The sequence below is a fragment of the Dysidea avara genome, chromosome 10 (assembly GCF_963678975.1).
Source record: "Dysidea avara chromosome 10, odDysAvar1.4, whole genome shotgun sequence".
In the NCBI taxonomy this organism is placed as follows: Eukaryota; Metazoa; Porifera; class Demospongiae; order Dictyoceratida; family Dysideidae; genus Dysidea; species Dysidea avara.
In genome coordinates, this window is record NC_089281.1 from 20,689,915 (window position 1) to 20,705,406 (window position 15,492).

The following is a 15,492-nucleotide window of genomic DNA, read 5'->3' on the forward strand; positions in this document are numbered from 1 at the left end:
TTATCTAACTCCAGTCCTGTAATCCAGAAACCTCAACTAAATTGTCATACAACAAGTGTTTTGATTGTAACATCCATCATAATTACACAGTATTGGATATTTTTGGATAAAGAGGTTCTTGGTAATGTGATGTATACTCACTCGTGCACTATTGAGTGTCAAATTAGAAGTGTTTATTTGACTGTACTAAAGCCACTAGAGTGCTAGTTGAATCTGTGCTCTGTAAAATTGTATCCTTGTACAGAATTATCAGCTCTAATTAGGGAATTGACCTGTGATTTATGTAAACAGAATACATAGGTATACCCTATCACTGATTTACCATCATAGGTATTGATCTGATTGAGTTCAAATTTGAAATAACTACCTTTTACAGCTGTATGTACATACTTCATTATATATGTCACCTTTTAAGTTTCTTCAGAACATGGACTGTCAATTTGAAAGTTTAATAATTGTAGTACTACACAGTAAAATTTGTGGTTCATTTTAAATTTTCAATTATTTGATATATCTGGAAGGTAACATAGCTTGGCAAACAATTTGGTGATATCGTGTACTGAAAATTGATAAAGCAACTTCAAATGGATTCCCCGCCAACTGAACACCTACAGATGTCCGCTTACGTCACACATTGCAAGTTGTGAACTAACCCTTAAACCCATAGATGTGGCCTGATGGTTAATGAATCTATTGACAAGTACATACCATATTACTGTATTATGTTGCATCATCAATGACAACACTCTGTACACCAAAAAGGAAAGTAATTTATAAGAACAGTATGATTTATTGACTTCCTTGGCAGGAGACTTCATGTTTTTGAACCCTAGCTCACCTTAAATTCACCAAAAACTCACTTTCATACAACTAGTGTGCTTAACATTTAAGTTGTTCTGGTTGATGTCAAAAATACTTGTGATGTCACTTATTGACACTGGGGGTTAGTGTCAATAGCTACTGTGACAATGCAGTTGTAATGATCAAAGACATGATTTATTGGATATGCAAAAAGCCTATAAATTCTCCATGCTCACACATTAAATTTTCAGTGACACTTTAAAAAATATTTTAGCACTATAATTAAATAAAGGATGTTTACTCTGTTGAGACCAAAAATTATTTACACATAGAGGATCTCTAGATTTGTGTGACTAAACCATTTATGATAAATGATATTGTGTGAGTGTGTTCGTCTATAAATTCTCCATGCTCACACATTAAATTTTCAGTGACACTTTAAAAAATATTTTAGCACTATAATTAAATAAAGGATGTTTACTCTGTTGAGACCAAAAATTATTTACACATAGAGGATCTCTAGATTTGTGTGACTAAACCATTTATGATAAATGATATTGTGTGAGTGTGTTCGTCTAGTTCTGGCCCAACACAACTGTAATTAAAAAAAACAAAAAACACTGATAGTGTATGACTAACACAATATAGTATTTGGAAATCCAATGTATAGATACAGTAGGTACTGACACATTCTTCACCACTTCTCCAATACATTAAAAAGTAGTCTTCAAAAGTCTTGAACTATATAGTTCTTTGTGTAATGACTAACATTTCATTAATTTTAACTGGCTATAGTCATTTGGCTGCCTTTTTTCTCTACACTTACTATTGTAAAAGACTAGCCAATTTGAGGTATGAGGAATTATTTACAATACTGAATGTAGAACACGAGTCAATGATAAAGGTTCCATATAAAATATTTGTAAATTATATTGACTTGTATTAACATTCATTCTTGGCTGCACTAATAGACTGATAACATAACATTCATTCTTGGCTGTATGTGTTTTGGCTGCCAACTACAATCAGAGGTCTGGAGGCGATCTAGGATTTCACAAGAGGTGTGCTTTGGACACTGTACTAATTGCATTAATTCGCTTTTTTTTCGTGCAAAAAAATAAAAAAATTGTGATAAAAATTTTCATGTAAAAATATTTTCGTGAATGATTGTTCTATTAGAGTAGTTCGATCTTGTGTAAAAAATTTTCGTGTAAGAAATTTTCATACAAGTTTTGCATACAAAAATTATTTTACAATGAAAAAAAAGCTAATTAGGCTACGGTGTATCATTATAGTTACCACTTTTTAAGCCTTCCACTGTAAATTTCACCTTTATAATCACTTCCTCAGAATGTGGAGTATGCTCTTTCTTTTGACATGCCCTCACAAGAAAAAATTATTTTAAAATTTTTAGGTAAACTAAATTGAGTGTAATATACATTGTGGGCCACTTAATGTTTTATGTTGAAAAGAAAATGATCACATCATCAGTCTCTAGTAGTGGTAGCTGTCATACAGATGGTACAGCACTAAATACTGCAGTCAATTAGATCATGTGTATATTCTATTAGAGAAGTTGACTGTGCTATTCAATCTTCAAAAGTTTTTACATGCTGTAGCACCTCTAAAATAAAGTTGAAAAGGCTCTTGACCATCCTTCTGCAGTATAGTACTATCTTCAACTAGAATAGGGACCATAGTACATTAATAGCTAGCCAAAAAGCTATTTTACAAAAAAAAAAAGTTAACAAACAAGTATTTCAAAATATTTGGAATTTTCTACTAGAGTAGGGACCATAGCACATGGATAAAAAGTACTGAAACAAGCTGGAGTAGTGCATGATATTAAATCACAGTAAAACAATAAGAAGTGTACCCCTACTGTGCATTTCCATTATGGTGTCTTGAGCACAGTAGGGATATAACACTTCTTATTGTTTTACTGTGATTTAATATCATGCACTACTCCAGCTTGTTTCAGTACTTTTTATCGATGTGCTATGGTCCCTACTCTAATTGAAAATTCCAAATTTTTTTGAAATACTTGTATTAAATGAATTGAATATGTTAATGTTTTCACAGGACAAGTTTTATTCAGTCAATCTACTATGCTTATAACAATTATGTGACAAAGTTGACACTCATTTATTATATATCACCACATGTTGCCAGAGAAATATTCTCATATTTTGCAATTACCAAGTCACTTTTCACTAAATTTAAGGGAAAATGAGGAATTTTAAGTTTGATTAGGGATCATAGAAAAAAAAATAGGGAAGCAAGGGAGGTCGCCTACACCTTCAGATATACTAGTGACCATTTAATCCCTAATTCAATCTATACCCAAGACCAAGACTGAATTAGGGATTCACAATATCTGCAGGTGTAGGTGACCTCTCTTGTTTCCCTACTTTTTTTCTATGATCCTTAATCGAACTTAAAATTCCTAATTTTTCATTAAACTTGTTTTACGTTTTTTGTAACATTATTATGACTGGTGAACCCACGCATACTGCATCAAAAGAAAGGATGATGCAAAAATTAATGTTTTTGTCTGAACATGCGCCCCAACTAACAAATATTGCTTTGAAAGTGCAGTGGCCATTACGCTTCGCTTTCACTCAATTATGTTCAGTCCGTTACACACGAAAACAGTAGAAGAAGTGCCTCTGCAATCAATCCAGTCCAATCCAGTCACCATGAAAATACGACGATTCGTGCACGCCAACTATCAATTATAAAATAATAAAGTCCATGGTGCGTGCATTGTAGTACTGCGGTACGCCAAAAGGCACATCTCGGGACAGAGCGACATCAAACAGTGAAAAAATCAAGCCCATAGCCTTAGCTGTTATCGAGTTACACTTGCCTAAAGGCATCAGACAGGCAGGCAGGCGGGCAGGCAGTCAGTAGCTGAATAATTTTTTTAATTTAAATTTTGTAACAATTGGCAGGCAGGCAGGCAGTAGCTGAATAATTTTTTTTTTTAATTTTAACAATTTATTGGAAGCCTTTAGGATCGTATATACTGAAGGCAATTTTAGGTTTGGTTATACCTAACCAATATTGCCAAGGTGCCAGGATGGTATTGTGAAGCTGGTTCTTGGGTGAATTTTTTGGCCAGGAAAAAACCCAAATCTCCATGATCCCTAATAATTTGGTACATGCAGCTTGCTATTCTAGTATGACCTTTAACCAGCCCATCACCATTTACAACTAGCCAAGGATCATGAGATTTTACAACTAGCTTTTTGGCCACAACTAGCTAGCCCCTGATATAAGTAGAGGGGATAAATGCAGTGGTTAACGTTATATGTGTGAGTGTATATAGGATCTCTAGTACCAGGGTACTGGGGGCTTAGTCCCCAGACACTGTAGCCATAGAAGTTGCTTAAATGTTTACTAGAAATCAATGTTTTAGTTGCCAAAGGAAATTAATATAAGAACTCAAGCATCACTATTGTAATTAAAACTGGAAATAGCCACTGTATATTTAGCCCAAAAGTTTTATTTTATAGTGGTCATTTGAAGTTCAAATATATGCACCAATGCAGGGGTGGGTCTAGGAATTCCCAAGGGGGTGGGGGGATGCTGGCCTGCATCAAATATGCCAGCGTGACAGGTTAGGGTGCTATGCCAACATAATGCTAGCATATTAGGTCTAAGTCCTTGTAGGTTAGGTAATCCTAAGGCTGTAACACATGTTGCTGTCAGACCTTCAGTGCTGGTCACTGTAAAGCGCTAATAATAATAATAATAAAATAATAATATTGAGTGGATGATACTCCCAGTTAGGGAAACTACAAGTACATAGCTCCTTAGTCTCTCTAATAGAACAGTCACTTTGTATTGAAATACTCTAATAGAGCGTTCACTATTAAGAAATGTGCAAGCATTATAGAAACACTGAAGAGCATAATAGGTGAAATTTTGGGAAATTCCTGTGGGCAAAATTTTGAGCATGTGACTCATGCTAAGCTAGGTACATCTATTACTTTCCAGGATGACCAGCACCCTTTGCTATCACCCCCAGCACTAGCTAGATGGTAAAGTGCTATCTATACCAGCACAGTAAAAATGAGTAGTGAATATTGTGGCAAATAGTGAACGTCATTGTACATTTTAGCAACTCACTAAGAATTTGCAGTGACATTCACTATTGGCACAGTATTCACTGTTCATTTTTTTACTGCAAGTGGGGGCTAAGAAAATGGGCAACTCATTGATACAACTAGTGAAAGGGTGTGAAGCACATTAGAATGCAGAGCATACTCTACCTAGGGGGTCTGGGGGAATGACATGCCAAAATTTTGCAAATAATATAGCCTTCTGAAATTGAATTTGGTGATAGTTTTGACTGAGTAAGCACAAGCATTGTGAGTCACTATATAAGTGAAATCACTATTTTCTAGCTAATACTGGCTGTCATAATAAGGGTACAGCATTAATGCTGCAGTATGGCTTCAGTTCAATGTTGAATGGAGTGCGACCTCATGAAGCTGTATTAGCCTAGACTGATGCTAATAACACTAAAAATGAAACCACGACCAACAATAATACTGAAACTGCTTTCAAAGGCTTTTCAATTTATTTTCACTAGGGAAGGGCAATTACTTATGATCAGGATTCATACTGTGATTATTGTAATGTATCTTCATTGGAAAGTTGGCAATAGCGTGCTTCCAAAATGTACAGTATGTTGATAAAGAACTTGATATATTGTTATATATATGTACTTTCAAATGCAACATACAAGTAGTAGTGGTCACATTTTGTTTTGTTCTAAAGTTATATAAAATTGTGGAGCTTAATTGATCAAGTAACTTTGAGGGTGCAGCCCCCAGAAACTGTAATACTGTTAATTTTATAGATGCTTAAAACTTAGTTGCAAAAGAAAGTATTTCAACCCAAGCATCAAGTTTGTAGCTAATCACCCACTAGGCCACTACACACTAACCAAAAGAAGCTATTTGCTTTTGGAAAAAACAATTGATGTGCTATGATTCACAGTACATATAAAGTATAGATTTGTAATTTTAAGCAATTGGTATGTCAGGATGTTTGGTATAATGGTGGGATATCAGAACACATGCACAGGTAAAGAAGAAGCAGTTCAATTTAAGCTCACACACTAGTCTAAAGATTAGAGAGTTTTTAGTGATGGATGTAGTTGACTGTTCTATCAATTTTAGCAGCAATTTTACTGCTAATTTTGACTTGCTTTTGTTAGCCAGTTCCTAGAAGAGATTAGCTCTTCCCTTCTTGCATCTAAATCCGCCCTTGCAATAAACTGAGTACATAAAAGCATATAGAAATTGATCATATGCTTGACCCAATTTTGCTTTGAAAATTGCCTATTATGCTTTTGAACAATGCTCAATAAATGAGCCTTTTGTGCTCAAAATTATGTTCTCAATGTTGTGTGTAAAGGGCTGACTGTTTTGTTTTCTGACTGTTGTATTAGAGTAAGTGACTGCTCTATTAGAGATACTCTAATAGTGCAGTCAGTAAAATACTCTAATAGAACAGTCACTATATGTAACAACACTATTAAGAATCCTCCACAGTAGTTGAGTATGAAAGCTTGCATCTGCAGCACCATCCCATGGGCACATTTAGCCTGTTATGACTTTTTTTGCAAATGAAATACACATAGTTCTTTATATGCCGTACTTCATGACAATTTACTGTAGACTCATAACTGTACTCACTGACCCCTACAACTCTTGATCAATGCAGACCACTTAGAAAGCTTACTACTATACATTTTTGTGCATAAAACTACTCTACATCAAAATTTTCAGTCCTGAAGCATCTTTAGGACTGCAGACACCTGTTATATCCTACTATATATACTCTGGTGCACCCCCTTGTAAAACCCCGAATCCACTCTTGACATGCACTGCTGTTTTCAATAAAATCATTCCAATATAATCTATTGGAGTAGTTGACTGTAGCGAGTATTTCAATTTTTAACAGCTTCATTTTATACTTTCAATTAAATGGCTAGAATACACAAGTGTCTTCAATTTAATTATCATGCATTAACAGGTTTTCTTGCATATGTGTGGTGAAACCTTCAGTTGGAGTATTTGTATATAGCAAAAGTATTCAATTTTAAAACTTGTTGTGGTAGTATTAGAACTCATGATACTCATGTTTTGCTTAACAGTATTAAAAACTTTTCTGTATGCAATAAGGCCAAACAAAATTAATTCACTGTTTAACGTCACCACCTGCATGCTATTATGATCACTAGATTTCTTGAATTGTATGTAAAATGCTGTTTTGCAATAGCTGCTGTATGGTATGCAGTGTTGGGCAAGTTACCTTTTAAAAGTAACTAGTTACATAATACATATTATTTGCAACTTAACTATTTAGTTACAGTTACATATTACCCATAAAAAAGTAACTATAATAATGTTACATGTTATATTACTTTGTGTCCACAGCCTTAAGCTGTCATGTGTGAAACTAACACCTTATCACGTGACATAATTACGTTGTTGGACAATGTGCAAATCTTGGTTATAAGTAAGAAGCTGGTGAATGAGCTTCATTCAGTAGGCTTCATTACTTCGTTGTGGCTAGGTGTTACTCAGTAGATTACTAACGAGATTAGTAACTTCATTACTTGTAGTAATAATATTACATAATATAGGTTCATTACAGTAACTATATTACTTAGGTAACACATTACATTTGCAAGTAAAGTAACTAGAGTTATATTACTTGTTTTTATAGCGTATTTCGTTATATTACTTAGTTACCACAAAAGTAATAATATTACATAACGCGTTACTCCCAACACTGATGGTATGTAGCTCAGTTATGCATAGGTGTAGCAAAAGAGGCTATATATATGCACCGTTTGACTTAACTAGAGTCTTAATTTAAGCCGTCCCTTCTATAGCCATCATAGCTATACTCTATTAAAGCAGTCATGTACAGCTGAATTGTGCAGTAAGAAAGCACATGCAGTTAAACTGCATTTAGCAGTATGCATTAGCAAATACATTACAGTGGAACCTCTCTTAAACTCTCCGAATTAAGGACACAATAGAAAATTAAGGACAAAAATTTTGGTCCCGACATGTCTGGTTAATGCATTTTTAACCTCTGAAAGAGGAAAACCTCAGCAAAAAGTGGCCAAAACTTCTGGGTCCCAAAATGTCTACAATGGAGAGGTTCCACTGTATAGGATAGTTAGTAACATTTGATAATGTAAATTCTAAACTGCATGTAACTCAATTTGATAAACTGTGAATGTGTGATAAACAGTGGCTCAGTTTTATCTTTCCTAAGGAAAATACTTATGCATGGACCAGCACAATATACCTTCTTATGTCCAGCTGTTTATTTCCCTCACTCCTTCCAATAAATAATCCAGATCCTTCATAATGTGAACAGGAGAAGCTTTGTGCATACAAGGAGAGGTTGAGTGTGGTAGTTTATCTCCCTCAAGTTTGCAACATCTGGTGGTTGGTTGCAGTTGTTAAACATTTTTATCCATCCAACACAACACACCTTCAAGGGCTGGATATACACTATGTTGTTGGTATGTATCCTGTACAAAGTGGTTTAGCTATATGCTGTTGTTTAAGCGTTTCATTCTTGAAGTAATCTATCATGTGCATTCAACAAGCTCTCTGGGCACAGTGCCCTAGCTGATCAAGTAATTGTTGAGTCTGGGGTGTCCACTGTGTGATATACTCCCTCATAATAGTCAGATCTGTACATAGATATTTTCTTCTGTAAGATGTTAGGTGTATGTAAAAGGGAGTTTCTTATCATCATCTCACACCATGTACGTAGGAGCTTGAGTTTGTATATTTTGAGTTTCTCTACAATTTATATGTTAATTTAATATAGAACAAAAATTGCAAAAAGTAATTATCTATACGTACAGTGTACAATGACATCTTGGGTACATTTTTCTCTAACTATAGCTAAAATCTATACCTAGGCTTATATCATGATATAAAGATTCTATATCATATCACGATATAGAAAATTTTATCATGATATATCAATATATATGTATCACATATCGCACATCACTAGTGGTGTCTTTTACAACATAGGAAAATCCCTACATGGTATGTGGTATAAAATCTATGTACCATTATCAAGAGTTCATAATATTTGTATAGACCCCATACAAATATTATGAATTCTTGCCATTATTCATATCTCTAATTTTTTATTGCTGGAACCCTACTTCATTTTGATTGGACTAGTTTGTCAAATTATTAGTTATAGCATAACTATAATATACACTTGTGACTGAGAATGCTTTATTAGAGTATCTCACTGCTTATCTGAAGTGCGCTGCATGATAGTGGTTGCCATGTCTTGTTTTCTACAGCAAAACTGCAGAAATAAGTGACAGTAGAAGCTACAAAATTATTTGAAACACTTATAAAATATTACGGTGATTAAGAACATGCTACTTAATGATCAGAGCGCAACAACTTTTGATATGGAAATTAACTCCTTGGTATGGTTTCCTTACATGAAGGAGAAGACAACTGTGTAATAGAAAGGCAAAGGACAGAAAGCAGACACTCATCAAAATCAGCTAAGGCTCATGCCACACACGAGTTTGTTATTGCGGCATAAAATCGCAGCTGTTTGCTGCTTTGTTTGGTCTTGTGACTGTTGTCAGGCAGGCAGGAAGGTAAACCCAACATCAGGCTTTGGAAATTTTTAAAAATTCAATATTTGGCTTTCTGTAAGGTGGATTTGATGTTTGACACACTAAAACTATTCTCTAAAGGTGATTTTCATTGCGTATGTTATGTCCATGATGGTTTTAACAGCAGCATTTTGGTGGGCACCGTTAGTTTTAGAGGGAGACCCTACCTTACAGTACTATGTACCATACTGTTTGATAGTGGGTGCTCTTAGATAGCAATAAAGGTCAGCTGCCTTCATATAGTAATCTGATGTTTTCCACATACTTCATAGTAGCCAGTGCCACTAGACTTAGTCTTATAGTCATCACACATATATTTTGTCTACAATTTATGTTAGAGTAGGCCATGCAGTATTTGCAATTCATCATACATATCAACAGCAGTTAGAGGTATGGTTGTGAGAAGGGTCTCCAATTAGTTGTGGCGGTAATGTACATTAACTCGACTGTCAAAACTATTTGCCTTCATTGTTAAAGTCAGGAGTATATTTGCGCCTTTGGTGCTTATAAAAGTAATTGTAAATGTTCTGTAAACAATGATGAATATGTCCTGATCAGTATCAGGCAATTGATTTTATCTTACTAATTATAAAATAATAGTTCTCATCACTAATATAGGGCCTGGTTAATACTTGTAAAAAGAGAACCTTAATTTAAAATGTCATAAAAGTACGAACCCAGGTACCCGCATATTTAAATACGTGGACCCCAATGTACATATATCCCATGCTGCACATATCCTGTGAAACTCCCATGTGATGTACTTAGGCTATACAACTGTCATTGAATATTTGTTTACAGGATTTAGAAAATGGTATACACAAAATCTGTTGATCTTTGGGAGATAATAAGGTCTTTAAAATCCCAAAGACACCTCTGGAGAGGTTCTCTAAAATGAGACCTCCTATCTCCTCAGTTGAGGGAGCCACCACCACCAAGTGTACCACACTAATGATCACTGACGTGCTGAGTAGCATTGCAGATCTCACAATTGATCACTGATCTGCTATGTTTCCCTCAGGAGGCAGAGCAGATCAGTGAGCTTCTTTTCATATATAACAATGTAGACTTTAAATACATTTACTCATCTATTTTGCGTAATGTATTTAATACCATGCTAGTCAACAATGTCTGGTTTTGATTGTGGATTTCAGACCACGTTCTTCTAATAGTCAGTTTTGAACCATAACACCATATCCCCTGTGTTTTTAGTTTTTCAGTCCACCTCAGGATTTAGAATATCCTTGTGTTTGATATCTGATCTATGTAAGTAGTTAAATTACATAATTCATTTTTTTACTGCATCTTCTGCATGATATGCAGTATGACTTGGCACATATAACAGCCACAGGAAGAATGCAGGGAAGAATTTTGTATTTGCTATACTATATTCATCACACCTGAGCTAATTTGTCAACAGGATAAGGCGGGCACTGCTGATTGGTGACCTAACCATGAACTGTGTAGGAGTGCAAATAGTACCTTCTGGAATGTTGTAGTGGAGTTTGTTTTGCTAATATATCTAATCAACCATGAAATATTGTATATATTTTTAGTGACTTAATTCTTTATTCAGTGCGTTCATTACATTATTAAAGAGTGTTAGACTCTCCTTAGTTGAGGCAACTGATTGTGTATGAGTGAGTGTTGTTAGTAATTAAACTAGCACTTAATTATTAGTAGTGGTATATTTCTCATGTTGATATCACTTTCCATTGTTGGGTCACTCGTAAGTGCTGTCATATTACATGAAATTGTGTAGCTATGAAGCAGTATGTAACTACACAAAATGAGCTACATACACTAAAAATTATGGGCATTGATGGTTTGTGTTGAAGTGCTTTGTTAATGTGATAGAAACTCACATCATGTGTCCATATCAATAACACTACAATGATTACTAGTATGGTAGGTATTACTAGGCACTTGTATGTCTGCCTGTCTAAAGCATTGATAGTAATAGTTTTTTTATGTTGAGGTATCCGTTACTTAGCCTTCATGGGACTAGTTTTTTGATGTGTTAGAAAGCATCTACATAATATTCATTGCTTTTAGAGATGCTTATAAAGTCTGCCTGACTTTTTCATTTACTACTTCACAAAACAATGGCGTAATGATAATTTTTAAAGAAATAAATGATGCTTCAATGAGCATGCATTAGGCCATCTATGAATGGAATAAAGTTTTGAAATAACTAACAACAGATCTGCCATGTACAAACAATGGAATCCAGCCAAGACTAGTGGTATGTGTACTGTATGTACACGAAACCTCACACCTGATGTTAAAAAGTCCCAACTCTGAAGTTATGTGTAAAATTACCTTTAAAATGTGTGTTAACACTTTTGAGAATTCTGATATCTCAATAGAGGTTTTCAGAAGAATCCGAAAATACGTATATTTACAGAAAGCCATTACATTTGAACTTACATCATGTAATAGCCACAATGTTTTATGGAACCTATGGACGTATAAAACATGGGACTTTCTATTAGCATCTCAAAAACCACCAGTGCGAATCGGCTACTGAACAAATGTGTTGTTAATCACTATAATTATACCCATATTGTGTGTGGATTATTGTGGCTAAAGCTGCTGGTGGGGCAAATTTTACATTTGGCCAAGGCAACTAAAGCATACTTAGTCACTGACTTTCTTCAAAATATAGCTCTGGATAATCTTTTTTTACCATATTGACAAACATCCATCCTTCATTGTTTCTTTGAAAAGTCTCTAACAACCATTGCTAAAGTCAAATTACAAAAATTCATACATCCGGAAGTCTGAAGCACGTCGTCTATTATTTTCACATGATTTCCGATATTTCTCGTAGTTTGTCGTGGCTGTTACATGATATAAAGTCAGACGTTATGGCATCCCGTAAACATACATGTTTTCAGATTGTTCTGAAAACCTCTATTAGAACACTTACTGCTATGAACAGAACAAGCTCGGTTAATTGAAAAAAAAGGTTTGGATTATTAACTGAGATTCCACTGTAAAAACAAAGTGTTGTTAATGTCTTTAGGTAGCAGCCACAACCCAATCATATTGCTTCATCAGCCATCCACTCATCTTGCAATGAAGTCCATACTGTCTAGTAATTGTTCTGTGCATTGTATGTATTATTTTACTATCCCACTGGTAACCTGCAAGAAGGCTGAAGGCTTGTATGTATAGCTAGGGCAGGGGTAATTGGAATTCCTGAATTATTCCATTGTTTTGTCATTATCAATGTTAACCTGATGACTGTAACAGTCTAATTATACTGTAAGGTCTCTTCAGTCTTGAGAAATCAAGCTTCCTATGTTTTATGAAGATTCTTTGCTTTTTGGTAGCACTGTTTCAGCTGTTTTTACTAGAATATCTCAAAATGTAACAACAGTTTATTTTGATATTTATGGTGTCCTATAACTTCACTAAAATTTGTTAATTTATCCATTCAGTGTTTTCAGTCCTGTAACATCAAACCTATACACTTATAATTATCATCAATTATCACCAGCAATTGATTATCAATATCTAACTATGACCAAAGCAGTCTGATTGTGCTGCTGAGTCTCTCCAGACTTGAGAAATTGTACTTCCTACATTCGTTGCTTTGTGCTACTATTTTATATGCTTAGTTGTGCAACTTGAGTGTACAAACCAGAGAAAATACATTATGCAAGCAAGAACCGCAGGCAGTTCTTTGTTGTTGTTATTGTTGTTGTTGTTGTTGTTGTTGTTTTTTTTAATTTTATTTATTAAGGCTTTACAGCACAAGTGCTGAAGGTCTGTAGGACACCTGGTCCTACAGCCTGTTCAAAGTTGTTACAGAAAGTGTGTTTGAAAAGGTGGAGAAAGGAGAAAAAAGTCCATGACCGGACCTAGGCAGCCTCGAACCTGCTGTTTTGATCTCATATGTTGAACAATGTACTGTCTATGCACTTAATTTGCAGCTGTGACCACATACCTTGGAAGCCACAAAGAAACCCAGTCCTTTCCTCAACAGTAGTTAGTGTTGATGAGAAAGATCACAGATAAATGCATAATGCAAACTTATTGTGCACTGTGAGAATAAATACTCAAAGTGGTGATTATTATACCACAACAAAAAGTATAGCTTTCAACATTTACGTGTATATAAACTGTTTAAAAATAGTAGGGGAAATGACCTCTTATCTGTGAACTACAACTTACATTTCATCATGTTCATCATAGTTGTTTATGAAATAAACCATCCCATATAGTGATCTTTGCATAGCTGTTGGCATATTTCATTGTACATGAAAAACATGTTCAGAAGATACAATGACTCTGGCTTCTGGTTTAGGAAAGTACCGCTTTGAATAATCTGTAATAGCATTACATGACCACATCATTGTGCTGGTATTAAATTTACCTCGAGAAGTTACTCATGTCAATATCCTGATAATTATGTAATGCTACTTTGCATGAATGAAATCAAAATTGCCATATGGATCAGGTTAGATATATACATTATCTCAATTTGTAGCTTCCATTCCCAACCATTGGATCACTGAATGGTGTGCACATCTTCCCTGAGAACCAGGAGGCTGAACTACTGAACAATACAACTGGGGACAGAAAAGTGTTGTGGAGATGTTATTGTGACAGGCTAGTTATTGTACACATGTGTTGATCTATTAGAGTATTTTAGAAGTAACTTGAGTAAGCTGATAGTATGAGGTGTCAGAAGTGTTTTGTAGGTTCTCAGTTGTGGGATAGCTACAATAGATCGAATATCCCACCTTTGGACCCTGAATAAGTATGGACAAATAAGGCTGCTCAATTGAAACGTGCTGTCATACGTCAACGACGACGTGTTAATGAATTGAAATTGTTAGGTAATGTATTTGTATTGACGTTAAAGTGATTTAGTCTTGGGCGTTTCAATTCGATAACCCAGTCGGCTGTTTATCATATTAAATTCAAGTCATGTTGTGAAAGGTGTGCAGTTTCCTTCACAGTCTTTGCTACTATAATACAATTAGAAAATATGTACACCGAAATGTGTCACACTGCTCTACACATACAGTGGTGGTGGCTTTTTCTTCTGCTAATTTCTTGTGATAAACCATATGTCCCTGTCATTGTGGGTAATGTGAGATAGTCAACAATGTACAATGTTATGTGACTATTCAGATGATGTAATTATCTGTAGCCAATCTCTTAGCAACTGTGATTTGATAGTCATGTTATTACTAGGTAGTTAATGTGGTAGTTTTTCTTGTTAAAAATTATGAATGAGAGTGATGACAGGATGCAGACAGGATGATAGTAATGCTGGTGGGGATGAACTTTTATAATGATGTCATGAACAGGAAAGTGAAACAGGTTGTGAAAAGTGTTCGTTATGCTGTTCACCTTGTTTAATAACTAATACAGGAATAGGTGTGTGTTCCTGGACAATTTACAGGTACTGTTAATAATAGCTCAGGAGTAGAGTTAAAATCGTGGTTAAGTCTGATTTTGATTTTTAACATATACTTGTACTTACATTTATGCTAATCCAATAGCCTATCAAATATTCTTGCTTTATACTATTTAAACAGGTAGTTTAGCTGTATTTGTTCCGACTGTGAGAAAATCATAAACAACTGTAGAACTTCTAATCATTCGATCATAAGGAAGAATTTATGAGATGTTTTGCACATTCACGTTTTCACTGTAGGCATACTTATATGTGTAGGCATAAAAGGTCAATTTATATGCAGTATTATGTGCATATGCAGGATACATGCTATTGCAAAGAATGGGCATGACTTATGCCAGACAATATGAAAGTGTAGAGTACAGCATTTGTAGTCGTACAGTGTTGAATAACGGAAGATGTAATTTATTAAACAATGAAGTACAATTAAATTCTATTTACTGGAACAATTCTGAAGACTGTCATACCAATTAGCATGAAAAGGCTGTGCATAAGCAACCAATTCATTTGCTAGTCAGCATTGGTAGTCATCAAGGTGTGTACGTTGGTGTTT

At 34.8% G+C, this 15,492-nt stretch overlaps 1 protein-coding gene and 1 long non-coding RNA gene across 2 annotated transcripts in view; both read left to right on the forward strand.

The window, feature by feature from the left end:
• The window catches only part of LOC136236841 (uncharacterized), a 71,981-nt gene that overhangs the window by 22,278 nt on the left and 34,211 nt on the right, over window positions 1-15,492 (forward strand). The window lies entirely within an intron of this gene.
• Window positions 9,830-14,124, forward strand: LOC136237163 (uncharacterized). The gene is made up of 3 exons (XR_010692333.1): window positions 9,830-10,768; window positions 10,826-11,142; window positions 14,001-14,124. It is a non-coding gene; the product is annotated as an uncharacterized lncRNA (long non-coding RNA).